This window comes from Equus asinus, chromosome 10, assembly GCF_041296235.1.
Source record: "Equus asinus isolate D_3611 breed Donkey chromosome 10, EquAss-T2T_v2, whole genome shotgun sequence".
NCBI classification, from domain to species: Eukaryota; Metazoa; Chordata; class Mammalia; order Perissodactyla; family Equidae; genus Equus; species Equus asinus.
The window spans coordinates 26,238,344-26,259,760 of record NC_091799.1 but is presented as its reverse complement, the minus strand read 5'-3'; positions in this window follow the sequence as shown (position 1 = coordinate 26,259,760).

Here is a 21,417-nt window from a genome sequence, read left to right as displayed (position 1 = left end):
TAGATCTGCTATCATATTAGTGTAGGAAGCAAGAATTATATTGGAAGGGATCGAGCATATGAACTCGAATGCACAGTGACCCGTCCTACAAGTGCATGGTTCAAATAAGCTTTTAAACTCTGAATCATATTAGCGACTCCTCCTTCCTTAGGGGAAAGTTGGCAAATTAAGAGAAAGTGATAACAGGCTGAACTTACATGGCTTAGGGAGAAGGAGTAAAATGTTTGCTTCTCTGCAGGATTATGACTATTTTCTGTACCTGGTCAAACACTTCAAATGGGTCCACATAGACCAGAGCAATATTCCCCATGCTGTGTTCCATAGAATGAGTTTCACGAGATATGATAGTTGTTACTGAAAAAGGATTCTGTGGGGAAAAACATGTTTGCAAAGCACTGAGTTAATTAGTTTACCAGATTTCTTTATTGCAGGACTTCACAGAGCCCTGACATACTGTATGCATGATGAGTCTCTAAGAAGGGATGTAACATACAGAGTATTTAGACATATTTAACAAGAAGTCATTTAGTGGGGAGCAATTCTGTGATGAATGTTATGGAATGCACTTTGGACAATGCTGGTCTAAAATATAAAGTCCAAAGCTCGGTGTACTTCCTTCACTATCAATTCTAACACCTCAATGAGATTTCTCATTCATGAAAGTTCTTGGGTGGTGGGCTCTCCCAGGGAGCTTACCGACAGTCTATGAGCTCAGAGAATCAAGTTCTTTTTATCCAGTGGCTCTGCTATCTCAAATAACTTCACTTCTAGCCACATGGCTTGAGGAGAAAGACCAGGGCTAGAAAAGCACCCAAGCCACCTCGTGGACAGATCTAGAAGGGGCAAATATCACTTCTTTCTACATTCTACTGCCCATAACTTAGTTATATTGCCCTACCCAGACACAAAGGGGACTGGAGAATGTGGTCCTTCTCCATGCCTAGGAGGAAAGGGAAACATATCTACCACTGTCTCATCCATACTAGTCACATGGAAGTTCTCTGTTCTTTGCTCCCAAAATCACTTGACATGCTCCAAGTCAACACAGTTTTTATTCTGTCAATCTCTTAGTTCCTTGCATTTCAGTATTATTAATTTTGAACAATTTTGACCTCTTCCTTAATCCATCTCTTTTCTTTCCTTCCCTGCATCTGAGAGGAAACCCCACCCACCCAAATATGTCCCATTATAATGTCACTTCTTCCATTATGCTCTCTCTGATCACCCTATCATGTCCGTTCCAGAAAGCAGACTTCTCTCCTTCCTGTATGACATTATTTATGTCTCTATTATATATCAGTTATTGATTGCTATTTATTGGAAACTCAACTCTGTAATATATAAGCTTGAGGGAGTGTGGCATGTTACAGAAAGAGGAAGAGGGTCTTGAAAACAAGACAGAGCTGAATTTGAATACAGACTTTTCACTTGCTAGACGTATTACCTTGGGGAGGTAACATTGCCACTCTACAGTGCTTCCTCACTTGAAAATTATGGATGTAAAATCTTTCTAAATAAGGTTGTTGAGAGGTTAAAATGACATAATGCACAAAAGCCCTTAACACAATGTACCTGCCACATAGGAAGTCATCCATAAATGCTGATTGTTGTTGTCATTGCTGTTGTTTCTTGCAACCAGAGAGACCTGGTTTTCATTCTTGACCCTGTCACTAATTAGCAGTCTGACTTAGAGAAAAATACTTTCTACTTGTGAGTCTCAGCTCTTCATTTGTAAAAATGGAGACAATTCCTCCTTTCTGAGGGAACAGCGAGAATAATGCCTATCACAATGTGTCACAATGACGGGCACACAGTAGAGATTCAGGTAATTAATGAATTTATTACAAAACACCACTACCCTCAACATGAGGCATGAGAACATCTATTCACTTAATGAGTCTATCTAGAGGGTAAAAAGACAGCTTCCTCTGCATAGCTTGCCTTTGTGCCTGAGGACCTGTTGCGAGGCAGTTCTTCGTTAATTCCCCTCTAAGTCTTTGAAGCTGTAATCTAACCCCAGTTTTTCTTTTCTGATGTGAACTTGGTCACCTTCCTTCTTAGATTCTCCTCTTAGACACTTGAAAACTGTTAAGCCAGCCCCTCATCTTTCTCTTCTCCAGGCTGAATTCCTTTAATCTCTCATTGCAGGTTACCTTTTCCAGCCCTGTCATCGTTTCCTATTGCACGACTCTTCCATTTCTGAACAGTGCAGAGACACAGGACACAAAAAGCCCTACACTACTATGTGGAAATAGCAAGATCTTACACTACAGACCAACTAGGAAAGAATGGTGTTCACATACAGGGACAATTAGAAACTGTCAACTTCACAAATTTCACTCCACTGCCTACTACCAGTGTAACTCCTACCATCATCCTCAGATCTAATAGTAGGTGGTATTTTACAGATGTCCCTTCCTCTATGCATAAAAAAAAATTGAGACATTTATGTCTGTAAATTGTACTCACTCGATTTGAAATTAAGTACTTACTGTATGCCAGGAACTAGCAGAGAGTGCCACAGGCAGAGAGTATTCTGGATAAAGTCTTCTTTCTGTGAATATAAAATAAGTGAACAAGTAATGTATAATCATATAATGGCTATAGATATAAATATGAGAGAAAGCTGTCATGTATGGAAAAAAACAAACTGTCTTTAGTCTCAGACAGAACATGGATCTCCCACTTGCTCGTTGTGGGTTTTACATGAGTGAATTGTTTCGAGCTTCAGTTTTACCATTTGTGGACTTGGATACTCCCAACAGTCCTTTAGGGTTTTGTTGAAAATTAAATAAATGAGTATACAAAGGCATCTAGCTCTGTGTCTGACACTTAGCACTCGAAAAATCACTTTGGTTTCTTATCTTTGTTTTGCAAGTACAAAGAAGAAATATTAAGTAAAGAAATTATGGTGGCAGAAAGCCTTCTCTAAATATAGGACTCAAGTTTCAGTTTGTTAATAAACATTCATTTGTAATTATTTTTCTTTTTTTAAGAAATTAATTTTTATTAGTCTAAAGAAAAATTGAGCAGGCCCCAAACTTTAATTAAAATGCCTGTATTTTGAAGTCTCCTCTTCTGTTCTACTTTTGTTCCATGCAAACCTTTCCTCTCTTTGTTCACAATAATCTGTCTCCCACACCTCCCTCATTCCCTCTATTTCTTTGAGTAGTCTGTGTTTTCCATGTTTCTCATTTTCTTTCTTGTTCCCTGAATCAATTCTTCCATCTCTATAACCAAAACTGATCTTAAAAGAAGTCAGCAAACACATGGTTAGACTTGACGACGATATAGTACTGGGGTTGGAGTCAAGGAGGTCTGGGTCTCAATCCAGGTTCTCTCATTTATTAGCTAAACAGCTTTGGTAAAGTCACTTAACCTTTGTAAGGCTCAGTTTTTTTATCCATAAAATCAGCATAATAGAAAACCATGTTAGGCTTTTATCAATATTAAATAAAATTGGGCATGTAAAGCGTTCAACCATAATACACTCTCAATAAACGTTATTTATTATTTTCTGTACTATGTATTCAATTCAGGGACAGTTATTCTGTTAAGCGCCAATCATTGTGTTGGGCACCATACAGTGTAGACAGATAATAAAGGCAGGATCTCTAGCCTCAGGGAGTTCACAGCTCACTGGGGAAGAGGACATACTTATATAAATACATAACAATAATGGAAACCAAAGAGCAAGATTTTCTGTCAAGTAAATGTGTTAGATGAAAGATCACAAATAAGGTTTTGTTTTAAAAACTAACTCCAATATATTGGTTTTGGCTGCCTGGAGAGGCATACGAGGAAGAATTCTGAGGCCAATAACTGCGTAAGTAGAAAATAAAACATCTTAACTGATTAACAATGACTGCCAAGGATACGGAAGCAGAAGAGATTGTCCATCTTTGGTACAGAGAGTGTTTTAGGAGGCATGTTAAAAGAAAGAGAGAAATGTATTTTTGAGTATTTTTACGAGACCTTTATTTTATTTGTGTTACTCAGTATATGGCATGAATATTATTATCATCATTATGACTGAAACTAAAACTCAGAGAAGTAATCTGTCTGGGCCTGCAGAAAGCCTATATTTTCTAGCTGTCATTGCAATTAGAATGGGGCCAGGTGACTAATTCTAGATAATGGCATTTGAATGAGACATATATGTCACTGTCAGTTATGGCCTCTACAATCTCCCTTAAGATTCTGGGCTCATGCATTACTTTCTTTCATCTGGCCTGATGTAGAGGATCCAGCGAGGAACATCAAGGAGGCTCTGAGGGACAGTGGAACTATAAGAGGTAAGAAGCTTAGAACCCTGCCATACCTCTTGGAGGAGAGCCACCACAGAGAAAAATCTACTCCATATGAGTTGTGTTATGAGGGAGGATAAGACTTTGTCATGCCATGTCACTGAGATTTTTGCGTTGTATGTTAGAACAGACAACATTACTTATCCTGACTCTTGGAAGTTATCAAAAAAAAAAAAAAAAGAAAGAAAGAAAGAAATGAGACTTCCACGAGGCCAGGATGATATACAGATGTAATCCTTCCTGTAATCCTTCCAGACAGAGGACCCCTTTCTGGAGAATCATGAGATATACTAAGTATTCAGGGAAATCAGGTGGGAAATCTAAGAAGTGGCTAAGATTGGAGTTCCAAATTTCACTTCTTATGATTTCCAGTTTAGTAGTAGGAAGTTAACTGGTATTCCAGTTACTCATTGCTGTATAACAACCTATTCAAAATATAATGGCTTAAAACACCAAACCTTTTATTATGTCATGTATTTCTGTGGGTCAGGAAGTTGGTCAGGGCTAAGTTGGTTGAGTCGCCTGTTCCACATGATTTCAACAAACGTTACTTGGTTGTATTTGGTTGGCAGATGGACTGTTACAGAAGATTCAAGATGGCTTTACTCCTTTGTCAATTGTAAGTATGGGCTCAGCTGGGATTGTTAATTGGAGTATGTACCCATGATGTCTCTACGGTCAGGATTCCAAGAGGCAAGGTGGAAGCTGCCAGTATTCTTAAAGGCTAGACCTGGAAGTGGTATAGCATTATTTCTTCCATTCTCTGTTGGTCAAGGAAATCATTAATGATATCAGATTCTATATCTCTCAGTAGAATGAGAAGAACAAATTTGCACCCGTCTTCAATGTGTTCTATCTGGGATCTGCAGGCCAGGTCCTCAAGGGCAGGGACTTGGCTATATGCATCTCTGCTTCCCCAGCACTTAACACTTACCATACTGCCTGGAGTTCTACACACTGGTGGAATTACAATCACATCCTAAGCACACATCAAAACTGATGGAAAAAGAAACTAAATTTTACAGAGTACAACTCCTGGTTCAAATGTTCTACCTTAACGTATTCTCAAAATGACTCTATTTAGTGATGTATGTTTTATTTCTCTCATATAATCCTGAAGACACAACCAAGTTTCAGTGAGGAAAAAAAAATTCCTAAGGTCAATCACAGCATTAGATTCCAAAAGCAGTGCTCTTTTCACCACACTACGCTTCCTCCCACATGCATAGCTTAAATGTCCCCTGCTCAAAATGTAGGGTGTGGTCAAGTGCTTGAATTTCACTGTGGCCTCTAGTCCACTGACAGAAACTAGACCAAAGCTTCTAATTTGTCGAGACCCATTTGTCTCATTAGAACCAAAGGAAGTCCCTGTCTATCTATGCCTTCCCCACCATGAGACTATGAGAGATTGCTAATAAAAATGAACCCTAAACTCCTTGCAAATATAATTGCTAAATAATAATAAGATAAAAAATGAGGGTAATAATATTGCTTCACATGATGTTCAAGAGCCTGGGATGAAAGGCACTGTAAGAGCTGCTATTATCTCTACATATTCAAGTCCCTATCCTTCCTCTTCTATTTTATCCTCTGTCTCTGAAAAGCTTGATTAAGGCTGTTTTACAGTTTGTATATTTTTTTCCTACTTTGAGAAATACCTCACTATATCACTGGGGACAATTTACTCTTTTGTTCCATTTGAAGGAAGAAAGCAATGCAGGCTTACTTCAAATAAGAACCAACCAAAATCCAGTGGGGATCTGGTAATGAAGAAGCCTCACTTTGTTTTCAAGCAGGGATATGAAATTACACTATAAATTATACGAGGCATGGGAGATGAGAAGTGAGAGATGAATGCAAGTCGGAAATATTGGTCCCATGGCCGGTGTTTCAGGCTACAACCCAGAGATTCATGGAACAGAGGATTTTAGAGTAGGAGAGACTTTATAGAACCTTTAATCCAATCTCCTACTCCACCCCAGCATCATTAAATAATCACAAGTCCTGGAATTCACTACCTTGGCATCAACCCATACTGATGTAGGACAGCTCAGTGGGTTGTCTGTTCTTACTTTGACTTGAAATTATATTCTTTGATTTTTCTACCTATAGTTCCTGGTTCTTCCTGCATGGGCTTTACAGAACACATTTCCTCCCCTTTTTGGAAATATTGAAGAATTGGGATGGGTTTAGCACGTGCTAACACCCACAGCTCCTTCAATGGTTCCTCCAATGATTTTTGATGAGATTAATTCAGTCTCCTGGGATCCTGTAAGAGGATTGAAGAAAGTAATTAGAGAAAAACATAAATAGAAAGAGATTTGATTTTCTGACCAAAGGTGATAAACACCCTAGTGGGTGGAGAACAGCTAAGAGGTGGGAGAATGGTTTCTAAGCAGCAGACCTGGCCTGGCCATGACACAAGAGGGAGAGGAGAGATGGGGAGGCTCGGGGACAGTGTGGGAAGGGCCTCTAAGATTGTTATCCAGATCACGTAGGCTGAAGGTCGCTAAGCCAGAGTACAGAAGGGGTGATTAATGGGGCTCTTCAGGAGGTGGAAGGAGGTGATTGCCTTAATTATGTGGGTGGAGACAGATTAGTGGAATAATAGAGAGGGAGGGAACAGGTTAGAAGTGCAGCTCTTTAAGAAGTTCAGGTGGAGGGGTAAGAAGGCAGTAGGAGAAGGTTAAAGGAGAGCAAAGGCAGGAAAGAGCTTTCTGTGAAACTTAGAAATTAAATTCATTATTCAAAAGCATGTGTGTGTTCTGCAGCAGTTTCCAGGGAAATCCCCACCCCCCACTCTCTGTACTTTCTTTATTGGATGTAATTTAACTAAGTTTATGTGGGTTATTCTTTTTTCGTATATATCTATACATCAATGCTTCTTTTATTTCAGAAACACCTCATTTAGCTACTAGTCCTCAAGTCTCCAAGAAGAATATGCAGCACATAAGGGTGTGAGGGCAAATGTTTAACATTTGATTCTCCAGGAAAAAGAAAAGCACTGACTTACACATTGGCCCATTTCTGTGGTATAAATACTTTCGTTTCAAGCTACCAACAGGACATCACTGAACACAGAAGTGGGAAGAAATGCACTATAGCATGCAATTATGTAGTGCTTGCATCACGCCATACAGTGAAGGTAGACATAAATAATGTCAAGAGCAGAGATGATAGCAGATTGTAGAAAACATGATTAGAAAGTGGTGAGTTTTGAGGATTTATTAGTTTTGCTTTTGATATAATTTATTTGTCAGTTTATATCATTTAATTTTTACTAATAGTACTGTTTAACAACTGGCTTGCAAAACTCCTGAAAATTTACGATTCTGCTTGTGAGCTAACTAAAACTGACTGTAGCACACCACTGGGTCATTCTGCCTTCTGTCATCAGTGGTGAGGATGTGTGTTGGCTCATCAGGTTCGGGGGCAAAAAATAGGGACAGACTTGCAGGAAGGGGCATCTAAAAAGATAAATGGAGAGTGTTCATTTATTTTAACTCAGTAGCGTTACTATATACACACATGTATATGTGTGTGTGTGTACTAATTACAAATTATTTTTATGTAATTATAAAATAGATATCTTAAGGCTTAGACCTCTACAACACTTAACCAAGTTAAAGCATCTCTTTGTATATTTTATCTGTATATCTGTTTTCAGAATCTATGATAGGTATGTATATGTATAATTTATGTATGTATCTTATATTCAAATATATCTGTGGTATTTATTTCATACATAACTGTATTTTATAGATATGTTACTGAATATATATATACATTATATCAGTACCACACATAGACACTCACACATTTCCTGAATAACCTACATAAAATATACAATATTTATTGTGTTGAGAAACTGCATTATCTGCAGGAAAGTGTTTGGACTAGAAACTAGCAAAATCAAGAAATATTTGTCAACCATATGCTTCATGCAAAAACTAGGGAAATGAAAGAAGACCCCAAGTCAGAAGAAACTTGTTCTTCCCTCTAAGAGTCAATAATGTATCAGAGGAAACAAAGTTTATACTGTATAAAATCAACAGGTATATGATAAGAGCTAAGAATATTGGTTGTATTTTGAGCCTGTCATTTATGCCATCAGTGATCTCAATTGATCCTCACAAGAAGCCTCCAGATAGGAAGTCTTGTTATTTCCATTGTACAATAGGGTCACTGCTTCTGAGAGAATTCTAGTGGCTTGCTTAGGATCAAGCAGTAGTCTATGACCAAAAGGGATTTCACCAAGGGTCTGACTCCAGAACTGCAGTAAGATCCCTTCTTTCTTTCTGTAAGCTGACCTATGTGATTCACAGAGATCGTGGGTACACCTGAAGCTCCAAAGAATAAAAATACTTCATGAGCTTCACAGAGAATAAACATTTGGCAGCCTGAAGTAGATTTATGGAGCTACAGAAAAGGAGTAAGAGTCAACAAGAGAGACTTTTGTAACAATAAATAGGTATCTTACCTCTGATCATTTGATATACTTAGCAGAATGTGCCCACTTACAGAAAAGCTTAAGCCTGACTAAAATTTTGCCTCTTTTAGGAATAATTTGTGATCATTTAGACAGAGAAGATCTGATATAAAAATCTGGGGAAATTAAAATTTTCTAATCAAATTAGCCATGTCAATAAGATTATAAGAGTATTTAGACCACCTAAGAGAATAATAGTTTCAAGAACACTCCAGAAATTTAGATGGGCCCATTTTCATGCTAACAATTTCTAGACTAATTGCAAATTATTCTTATTTAATCAGTGGAGCATTAATGACCACTCCTAGGCAACAGTTGGTTAGCCTATGTAGAGATTACATATAAATCTGTTAATAATGAAGGGCTTAGAGAGAATCAGTTTAAATGTTCTCTAATTTGGTGATTTTGTTACAATTGTAAGATGATGTGTGTGTGTGTCTGAAAGAGAGATCAAATACCTTTATGCATATATATAGATTTAGTTCTAACATGGCGATCAGGTTTTATATTCATAACTTAAATGAAGACAATCACACTTTTCCTTTTTTACACTTTCACATGGAATCCTTGGCTTTGTCCAAATAGTGACAATCCCTTACACCTGTAATGATAGGATTAATGTTTATTATTACTTACTCTGTGCTGGGCTCTTCTAAGTACTTTACGTAAGTCACCACATTTATTTCTCACAATTGTTCCATGAGAAAGACATAGTTATTCTCCCCATTTTGCCATGTGGAAACTGAGTCACAGAGGTTAATTGACTTGCCAAAGTCCCACAGCTGTTAACTGGCAAAACCATGTAATGTTTCTCCAAAGTTCATGTTTTTTTTTTCCAGGATAGAATTCCACCTTTTCAGCTGTGATTTTATCATTACCGTCAGTAATAGTTGACGACAGAAAATACTCTGTTCACTTGCATGCAAATCCAAATTAATTATTGGAACTTAGAAAAATGGAATCTGAATGTGTCTTTCTCCTAAATCCCCATGTAAGTTCAATACCACCTTCTCTAAGAAAACCATCATGGATCCCTATTTTGAGCTCTTATTATTCTTCTCATACTTTTAAGTCTCACCGTCAAATTCTCACTATTTCTTTCTATTCACATTGCAAGTGACCTCAGGCTTCTCCAATCTCAAATATGAAAATTCCTATTTATGCATTCTACTTATTTTTGTTTGCCTCATTCAGATTTTAACAGTACTAGGCTTTTGCAAGTCTATCCCAGGCACTTAGCATTTTCCAAATATTGCTGAAAATTACCTTCCTTAACTTAGCTTTACCTGAAAATCACCTTCCTTAACTTAGCTTTACCTGTTTCATTTGGGAGTTACATATTGTGTTGTATCATAAGCTTTTCATTCACTGTAAGTGCATTTTTTAACAACATGAACTGAATTCCAACTATGTGATAGACAGAATGTAGAAGACCCTAAAAATAAGGATTAAAAATAATAATAGAACATCCCTAGCCTCAAGGAGTAAGTCTCCAACTTGACTACACATTAGAATCATTGGGAGATTTTTAAAAATTTCTGATGCCCAGGCTGCCCTCCCTACCAGTTAAATCAGAAGCTCTGAGTAAAGGATCCAGGCAGTAGTTTTTACTTTATTTTTGTTTTTAAGTTTTCCAGTAATTCTGATGAGGAGCCAAGTTGGAGAACCACGATATTAGAGGACACAAGTATATAAAGAAATGATTGATAACAGAAATGTGACAAGATAGAGAGGTAGCAGAGACAAAATAATGATTAACGCTTCTTTTGAAGAGGGTCTCAGAGGATTTCTTGGGAAATGAGCTAAGTTTGATTTAATGAGGAAGAAGGGGAGAACATTTTAAGAACCCTAAGCATACTCATGTTGCCTGAATATGAAGTTGGAAGTGGGCAATGTCAGGAGAGGAAATTAAAGAGATAGTCAAGGTAACAAGTTATGAAGACCCATCTATACCATTTAAAGGAGCTTGGACTTGTGTTCTGGCTAATGGTGGCCTTTAAATGATATCAAAAGGCCACCATTAGCAAAAGGGAGACTCATTCATGATTAGATGTATTTGAGTTGAAGCAGATAATAGATGGAAGGAGAATAGTGCAGAAATGGAAGAGCAGTTAGGAAGTGTTGCTGTGTCCCAATGAGAGTTGAAAGTGACCTAGATGAAGATAGTGGCAGTGAAAGTAAAAAAAATGAAAAAAATTAATACATTCAGGATTCATTTGGAAGAGATTCTACACTTACTGATGGATTGATAGTCGATTGGATATGAGTGATAAGAGAAATAGAAAAATAAAGGAAGAGAGAAGGGAATGAGAATCATGGAGATTCTGTTTCTGGCTTGAGAATCCAGGTCTATATTGGACCCATTTATCACAAAGAGGATAGTTGAGAAAAAAGTTAAGTTTTGGGAGAAAACTTATTCAGTTTCCCCCCAAACGACCTCAGTTCAGTTCAGTTCTATCTACTGTAAATTTGAGATGCCTGTGGAAATGGAGGGAAGAGAATGTGTAAAGAGAGTAGCTGACTGTGTTAAGAGGTACAAGGGTGGGGAGGGAAAAAATACATCCATTGCTTTTGAACATGGAGGTTATTGGTGACTTTGACCATATATATTCTAGCATGATGGTGATAGAAACCTAAATGGAGTGGGTTGAAGAAAGAATGAAAAATGAGGAAGTTGAGCTTGCAAGTGAATAATGTTATGGGGCTGGGAGAGAGAAATGAGACAGTAGCTGGAGGGGAATGTGAGGTCAAGAGAGGGTTTCTTTTATCTAATGGGCAACGCTATATTATGTATGCTGATGGGAATGATTCTGTAGAGAGGGAGAGATTGATGTTGGAGAAGAGAGGAAAAAGGGAATATGAATATGTATAGAGGAAAAGCCCTTGAATAGATGAGAAGGGATAAGATTTAGAGCTCAGATAGAGGGACTGGCTTTTGACAGGGGAGTTGGGGACAGAAGCAGATGGGTTGTGGATTCGTTCATGAGAAATGAAGAGTTTCCTTTCTGATGGCTTCTATTCTGTCAAGGAAGGGCTTCCCTATATGGTAACTCTCTTGCTAATCTCTTTTGTGTTGTTCCTAAGCAGTGGGCTACTTGCCTCCTTGTTGCTTCAAGAAAAGAAGACTTAGGAAAATTAGCAATGGACATTGGTGAGAATAGTAATTATAATTTATTTTACCACTAGAACAACTGCTTTTATTGCTGTTGCTATTGTCGTCACCACTGGTATTTCAACAGTCACTTATTAAATATTGCTATGTGCCAGCAACTGTGCCAACTTCTTGAGATTTATTTCATTTAATCTTCACATCATACCTATGAAGTATACACTATTTTCTAACACTTTACAAATGAGAAAAATGAGGCATATAGATCCAGAAAGAGAATGTTATTTCTGAAGCTAAGAGAAAGATTCTAAGCTGGGTATAGTTACTTGTGCCAATTTCTGCTGTAAGAACAAGAAACATTTTATTTGGATTTTATTCCTCCAAAAGTCCCAGCACAGCTTTTCATTGAGTGGGTACCATGGATGAATAAAAGAATGATCAGATAAATGTGACTCAGTGCATATGTCACAAAGCTAATGGGTCTGTCTCTTTATCCTTGTTCTCTGATTATCTGTTGTGAATGATACCATGCTTGGCTGATGACCCAAGATGCTTGGATTTCCGGTGGTGACCGAAGGAAACAGTGATGGAAGACAAGATGAACTTATCTGTTCTGTTGTCTGATAGGAGAGTGGCAACTTGAAGTGGTCCAGAGCTCCTAAAAGCTTCACCACCAGGCATGATGGTAGAAAGCATTTTGGCAACTGTATAAAATTCAAATAGAACAGCAAGTGGATTTATTTCCTTCTCTCTTTCTACCCATGTGCATAACCAATACAGAAAGGAAGTGAGGTATGTGGGAAAAATCAAACCAAACCAAATCAAATGAAATAAATATCTACAGATATTTATTTAGTGTATTTAAGTGTTATGCTAAAAAACTTCTGACAGTTTTTTGTTGTTGGTTTGCATTTGAATCTGGCAAGGTAGGTACTATTTCTCCTTTTTCATAGGGTAAAAACTGATCTCAAGTTCTGAAGCTGGCTAGGGGCAGAATAAGGATTGACATCCAGAACCTAAAGATTCTACTTTCCTCTCTATCTCATTGCAGTTCTAGAAATATAGCTCATATTTCCCCTCTTCTTCTTCACCTTTTGCACAGTGATGACATGCCCGTATCCAGATCTTAACTCCACAGTCTTTTGGACCAAACTCTTGGCACTGAACATGAGGAATGACTTTCTGGGAACGTGTTTAACTTCTTTCTCCTTTCCCGGAGAAGTGCTCTGTCTGCCTTCCTCCCCATCTGTGCTGAGTTCTTCCCATATTCCTGTTCAAAACATTCCCATTTCCTATCCCTCTCTACCTCCTTCCTTGAATGACAAAATGGGCAAACCTCCGAGCTTTTAGACAACTCAGCGAATAAATCAGTTGTCACGAGGAATGGCCATATTTTTCCCTTGCCATGGTCTTGTGATTAAAACTACCATTTATTTAACTTCATTTCCATTTTTAAAAACAAAACAAGCCCTTTATTGGGTTTCCATTCTCTCTGCCAGGATCTTGGTTAGACACGTAGAAAGGAAAGAAAAAGGAACCCACCCTTACTGAGTGACTGAAATATCTGAAAGTATAGATGTATGACCTCTTTTCTTCACAGCCCTATAAAATGGACATTGCTATCCTCATTATATAGGTGTAGAGATTGATTTGCAAAGACACATAGTAATAAGTGAAATAGAATTTTAACCAAGTCTGTGTAACTCTAAAATAGGTGCTGTCTCCACTACACAATCTGCCTTCAGAAGACTGAGAAAACATTTCTGTCTTCAAATGTATTAAGGACTAATGGTAAAGTGAGTCTCGCATGTGAATAACCACTATGCATGAATGTAAAATGATGTTCAAGGGTAATTGTTAATTGTACAGGTGTTAAAGTTAGAGAGATCAGAGCGTTAATTATGGCTCTGCCACCTTTTGGCATGTACTAAAACATTTTCTAAATGTCTCTGAGTCTCAGAATCCTCCTTTTCAAATGGGGATAAAGTGTGTCTAATATATTTATTTGGTGAATGAATTTAGAAAACTCATGTAAGATGTTTAGCCTTGTTCTTACTTGTTAAGCATTCATTAAATGGTTACTATTTGTTATTACTAATATTAATTGTGCAGAAAGGGTGAATGTAAAGTGCTAGAGAATCCAAGAGCTCAGGACTACTGAATTTCCCTGGAGAATTGCAGGGAAGTACTTCACAGAGATCACATTTGAATTTGATATGGAAAAATGAATGAAGGAGGTTTCTAGTGGGAAGGGGCATGTCAGGTATCAGGTCAAGAGCATGAAAAGTCATGATGGCCAAGTGAGCGTAGAGGGTGGCCAACATTCTAAGGCCTTGAACATCTTGCAAAAGTGTCTGGACTTCCTGGTATGGACCACCAAAGGAAACCCTCAGAAATCTTTGATAGAGTGATGCAATGCTATTGGTTTTAACTCACTATGGCTACTGTGTGATGCATGATCTGGAAGTCCCAAGAGTCCTCTTTCCTCCTTCTTCATTCCTTGTGCATAGTCACACCCCTGGGTCCTGGACATCCCATGCTGTGAAATCACATTCAGAGGGCATGGGGGTGGGGTGGGGAGAAATATGGAGGGAAAGCAAAACAACCAAAAGAGAAAAAGCAGATCCCAGGAGACCCAACAGAGATACTCTCACTGTTCCAACATGGAGTAAATGAGAAAAACAAGGAGCGCATTACAAACAAGAACATGTGTATGCATTTATTAACATTTCCAAAGTGGATTTAATTTTCTGTGTGCATCCCGCCTACACAGAGCCCAGTGTGTTTCATCTCACCTCTCGTTAAGTTGCATGCAAGCCATCTTTTTAATGTTTCCTCTGGGAGAATCTTCAAACTGATTCTATAAGCTCGCTTATAAATGGCTCTTTTCAAAATTTTGTTTACATTCATTCTTTTACCAGCCCCTTCCCCTACACCACTCCCCACACACTACTATTTGAACCTCTTTCCTTTTAGAAAAAGAAATGGATTTCCAGCATCTTGGTAGAGTTAAAGCAAAGCATGTCGTCTTTAGGATCAGGCATACCTAGTTTTGTTCCTGGCTTGACCACTAACTTTCTGTTTTATCTAGGAAAGATTATGTCTTCTCTCTGAGGCAAGAGGTCACCATTTATAAAATCTGGACAATGATAGAAACATCCTTATTTTGTTGTTACAGGTTAAATAGAATAATGTCTATAGAAAATTTAGCACATCACTAGGCACATCCTGAATGCTCAATAAATCATGTGGTTATTCTCAATTCTTTCTTTAGATTTATTATTATCAACCTCTAGAACTGAGTTCAAACACTCATTCTACCCCTTATTAACTACATTCCTTAATGTGTCTGAGTTTTCATTCTATCATCTGCAAATGATATTAATATGTAAACACTTAATTCGCAGTGTTACATTAAGACAAAATAATACCAGCTAATACTTATTGAGTATTTTTTGTATGCCTAGAACCAATTCCAAGAAATTTACATGGTTTATTTCCTTTAATGCTTTTAGCTACTAATAAAGTAGGCATTCTTCTTGTCCTCATTTTACACATGGGTAGAGTGAAGCATCGACAGCTTAAGTGATTTGATGAGGTAACATAGCTCATATGTGTATGGGTTAATATTCAAACTCAGGCAGTGAGGTTCCAGAGCCCATTATAACCATCCCTTTCCACTTGTCCCATGAAGTAGCTTGACTGTATGCATTTTGCTTGGTTCACTAGGTTTAGCTGATTTGTAATGCTAATTTCTTTTACCCCTCACTCCATTATCCAGAAAACAAATATGGCCTCACAGTTTGAGAAGAGCAAGGGAGGATAAAAGTTAAATTAATATGACAATGCAAAGTGTGAATAAAGTGAATATAATTATCATCATCAGAGAACTAACATTGAGTCCTATTGTTGTGCATGGCTTGGAATAAGAAAATAAGGAGGAGGAGAAGTTAAAAACTAGTTCTCTGCACTAAAAGAACTTTAAATCTAGTAAACAAAATGATATGCATGTCATTACCAATGATACTACACATATTGATAGATGAAACTTAAGAAGTGCTATAAACTTAGGAAAAATGATATTTATTTCCGTATAGCAGTAAATGTATGATGATCGCAGAACAGTGTTAGGAGAAGGGACAATTTATGGTCTCCCAGAAAATTTAAGTAGAATATATTCTGTAATATTCCCCATTCCTAGCCCAACCCCCACTTGAAAATGAATAAAAATGTTGGGAAGAGATAGTCTTATGACAAATGTGTGTATTTACGCTTTACATAGATTAAAAAAATACCTGAAGTTTATGTCAGAGAATTCTGCAAATAGCGCATCTACAGTCATGTTAGCCTGCATGATTCATTTCCATAGATGATGTAAAACAAAATGGAAGTCAGGTCAACTGCTCAACCAACCCAAGAACTACCACTTAAGTCAGTTCTTGAATAAAAACATCTGTACAAAGGGATAATAGGCTACGCAGAGAATAAGTCTGATAGGTAGCATCATTCCAGGTTTTTTATGAGGATCAAGTAAGAAAAGTGATGGTGTGGTCACTTGGATGATATAAACCCAGCAATGGAGTATATTAAAAGTATTGATATGACCTCTGCTACTTCCAGCTTCACTCATTCTGAACAACAGTACCTGAAACAGTCAAGAGCCAAGACATAAGCTCAAGTAGACCTGAAGAAATTGTTTATGTCACAAGCAATTTGTATTATAGGGTTCTGGTGGCCCAGCCTGGGGCACAGAATTACCAGAGGGCTAAGGGGCAGAGGAGAAGCATGCAACAAAGTCAAGCTACAGATTTGGGGCAAAGATGGGGATGCTGCCCCAGAACAACACCTCTCAAACTTCCTGCAATCCTTGTTCCCCTTTGGGTGAAAATTAAAATCTTATCATTTTCATTAACATCATTTTACATTTCAAAGTAAATACTTCCACCATCAGAAAAGAATTAAAAGAACTAAAATTTAACAAAGGGACTATACATAAAGCATAAAATGGCAATTTTGTATACTCTTTTTCAAAGTACACACACAAAGACTCTCTCTCTGTTTCTCTCTCACATACACACATACACTCTCTCCTCTCCTTCTCTGGAGACTGTCTCCTACCCCTCTCCCTCCTGACTCTAATAGAGGAGAAATGACTATGGAGAGTTTGTCAACCAGGATGGAAACTAAGGCAAACAAAGCCAAAATCGACAAAAGAACTTAGAAAAGAGATCAGCTTGAGGCTAGTAATTGTAGAAGTAAATACTTTTCTACAAATTAGTGAATCCTGAGTTCTTTGCTGCATCACAGAAAGAGCAATTATGAGTGCTCGTGACCATCAGGTGCTAAGATAATGTGAAATTATCTCCAAAACATTCTTCTTAAGAAAATAGCAATAGTGACAGTTTCAGAGTCTTGACTGGATCTCGGAGCTCTAGATCCCTGAATATTTCCCATAATCCCTTGGCTTCCTGGAAAATTTATTATCATTTAGTTACTCATCTTGGATCCTACTTTCCTAGTTTATATATTTCTTCACACATTTTCCCCCAGCTAGTGTGTATGTGTGTGTATCTTCAAAATCAAGATTTTGGTGTTTGGATCCTGAGTCTACTACTTATTCCTGGGTAAATTTGTGTTTAATTCGTTTAACTGCTCTAGACATTGCTTCTTCATTTGTTAAAAGGAGATATTTGTACTAAAACCTATAGCCCAAGATTAGTATGGTAAATTAAAGAATTTAATCTTGCCTAGAAAAGTATCCTACATACAGGGGTGGCAACAGAGCCTAGTGGTTCAAAGCAAAGGACTAGAGTCAAACAGCTGGAAATTCTGCCATTTAGAAGATGCATAACTTTGAACAAGTTGTTTGCCCTCTTTCTGCCTCATTTTCATCATCTGTGATCTAAGACTAACCAAGCCCACTTCATGGAGTTGCTTTGAGGATTCAATTAAACAATGTCTGTATATCCTGGTTCCTCAATCAATGTTTGCCATCATTGATTTTGAATTATCAATCTATGAAGTAAATGCAAAGAATAATATTACTGGTGATAATAATAATTTAATTTACCTTTAAACTTACTGAGGACAGGGGCTAAACTTTTTTATTTTGTATCTACCAGATGATATATAAACAAAATCAAATTAAGTAAAATTAGTGAACTATGCAGTAGATTAAAACAAACAAGCAGATACTTGATGGAAGTGGGGTGTATCATTCCATCACAACCTCATTTGTAAGGAAGTGGAAGAAATTCTACAGCCACCTGCTTCCTGCTGGCCCAAGCTAATGCTTCTAGGCTTAACCTTAATGATCTCTCCAGGCTGTCTCACTTAGGGGAAGCTTTGGGAATTCAGGAGCCTTGGCAAAAACTGCTGAAGAGACAGTGAAGGTTGAGAGAAAGAAGGATTTTCCCATACTCTTTTGTTTGAGGAATCTCCCAGGTTAAAAGTAAACCAAACCTTTGGAAGATTGGGCCAAACCATCCTATAAACAGTAAAACAGCAGAGACAATGGAAAACCAAGATACTACCAAGCATGAAATTATTACAGTAGGGGTCAACTTTGTTTTCATGGAGACCATGGTCTCAGGAGATCTGATGAATTATTGTCTGTCTGAAAGGGCATTGTTGGGAACTGTCCAGCATTCATGACTTAAATTAGATTCTCAAAGGAATTTGTGACCCGATATTTACAAAGATCTGCTTCTAACGAGAATCAGTTTCCTTTGAATAGCAGTAGACTGTGAGGGCTCTAGGCATGCCTTATTTTTAGCAGAAAGCATGGTCAGGAAATAAGGTATGTAATGTACTTTTTATGAATTGATTGTGACTGTATATTTTGTTTTGTAAAGTGGCTATGGTATATTCTTATGAAATGTAACAATATTAGTGACAGATCTGTCATTTCATGATGGATTTTGACATTACAGAGGAGGGCAAAGAGTGCTGGACTAGAAGTCACAAGGTCTGCATACTGTTCCTGATGCCTACAACTAAATAGACGAATATGATGAACTTCTCCACTGTGGCAAATCATATAGTGCTGTACACAGTAAGTGGCTGGTAGAAAAACCTATTTGTCCAAGCATGAGGAGTGCGGTAGAGGTACTCCATCCTCTCCCTCTTTTAGCAACAGAACCAGGGAATGGACAGCAGTTCGCTTCAAACCTGTGTGCTGAATTGGACCTGTTTTTGCAGTCTTTTTAGAAAGCAAGTTGTGGGTGGTGGCTATTCTCACAGGCTTCTTGGCTTAAGGGCACTTTTTCCATGGGAGTGGAGTACATTGTTACAAGGAAAATGGGGACAAATGAACACACCACCCTGACTGTAGTATTGTAAGAACTAACTTTTACTGAGCCCTTCCCAGGACCATCCAATGTGCTATGACCTTGACTTTCAGGACATCATTAACTCTTGACAAAACCCCTCTGGGGTACATATTTTTTAACTCCTGTTCTACAAAGGAGGACATTGAGATTTGCGGAATTTAAATAAAAACTAGTCTAAAATCACAAAGCTAGCAAATGGTAGAGCCAAAATTCATGCCAAGCCTATCAGACTCAAGAGTCTACTGTCTCAAACCCAGTGTTTACTGGATCCAAATTTTGTATTTTTAGTGACATTTTAAAGAAATAAATGATAAAATTATTATGCATTCATTTTACAAAATTGGAAAAAATTCAGAAAACTGAATCACTCATATATAATCTTAACAGAACATGGTTCTTATTAATAAAGTAACAGAATATTGTTAGCATAGATTTATGCAATTTTTTAATAGGTACTTCAGACACTAAATGTTTGATCCATGTAAAAATCCCAGTTTTCTTTCTCTGCATCGGACATACCACAGGAAATTTACACTAGCCCATTCCTCAGCTTCTAATGCTTCTTTTCTGCATTGTCACATGACACATTCTCTCACTTTCTTCATCTCTCTGTTCAAATGTCCACTGTGACAGAGGTCTTCTCAGGTTATAGCATAAGCTCCATGAGATCAGGGCCTTTATTTGGTTTCCACCATATTTCTGGAACCTAGTATAGTTTCTGGCACGTAGTAAGTACTCAATAATTATCGTTTGCTGAATAAATGTAATATTGGGCAAGAAATTATGTTTCTCATTCAGAACTCAAAGGAAGTAAAATGATTGAGGTGAGAAGGCTTGCTTATGGCTAGTAAATAGCAGAATAGGGCATCATGCCAATTCTCCTAATTCTTAACCACATGCTTTCTCCCACTCAGCTCAGTTGGGCTCTAATGTAATTGGCTCTGTGCATAGGGCCAGCACAGCTCTGCATAAAGCTGTATCAGTGTAACACGCCCAGTAAATGGATCTGAGTCTTGGTACTTAAGGGAAAAAATGCAGCGTTGAAAGAACAGCCTTCTATTTATCTTTTCAAGGGCTCCATTTTTGGAAATACTAACAGGAAGAAAATAAATTACTCCAATGCAATCCCAGGAAGCATAAACCTCTTCTTTGTTCCAAAGAGTGGACTGTGTTCCACTTAACTGTAGAATCCCATGATGAGATCTCAGCCCCAGCCCCAATCTGTGACCTTGGGTGAGTCACAGCCTCTCCGGAATTTAGGCGTTCATGTCTGTAATGTGTTTGAGTTGGACCAGATGATCTCTAAGCCCCATTAGGCTTTTACATTTGAGGTTCTGAGCATGCCTGGGGCCCTCCTCCAGAGGAAGACAGACATATCTTCAGGGATGGAGAACAAACACATTGAGTACCATTAGCATCTGATGAGCAGTAAATCCGGGATCTCAACTTGGTTCTCAGAGAGGTGGAAGAGAAAGCATGCAAAAATAAAACGCTGTTGCCAAGTTAAATAATAAACCATTTTAAAGAACAAAATCTGTTACCTTTTCCCTCACAAAAGCAACACCAGACCTGAAGATAATGCGAGCAAAAATAAATATGTGGAAAAGTTCTTTTCCACACTGCCTCTAGCAGTTTTCTGATCTCTTTCCCTCACTTTGCACTGACTGTCAAATGGTCTATCAAGAGGTTAGTTTGTAATTAAACTCAGCTCTAATTGCTGGAACAAGTTACTAATTGTGCTCTTAATCCTTTTATTCTATACCCTAGAAACCAGTGCATTCTAGTCTTTAAATGCTAGTGGTTTGAGAGAATCACATAAGCACAGCTTTCAGCAGAAATTTTGTTCATTTGAAGCTTTTACCCAGAGCATCAATCAAGAAAACTAAAAAACATGAAACCAATTGGTGAAGGGAATAATCCTCCCTCCACGACGATAACAAAAAACAAATTTGAAGAAATGTTCTGCCTTCTCTTTTTCTAAATTATAGATAGTGCCACATTTAATGATTAGTTTATATACTAAGACTCCTCTTTAGGAGTCTGCCCATTTTTAAATGAGGCTTCCTATCTTTAAAGGGTCAGTCAGGCGGTCCGAGGTGTGTAAAGTCTTTTGAAGCCATTCAAATCTATTCTGTGAGTCATCACATTTTGAACAAAAAAAAAAAGAATGTGAATGATGTA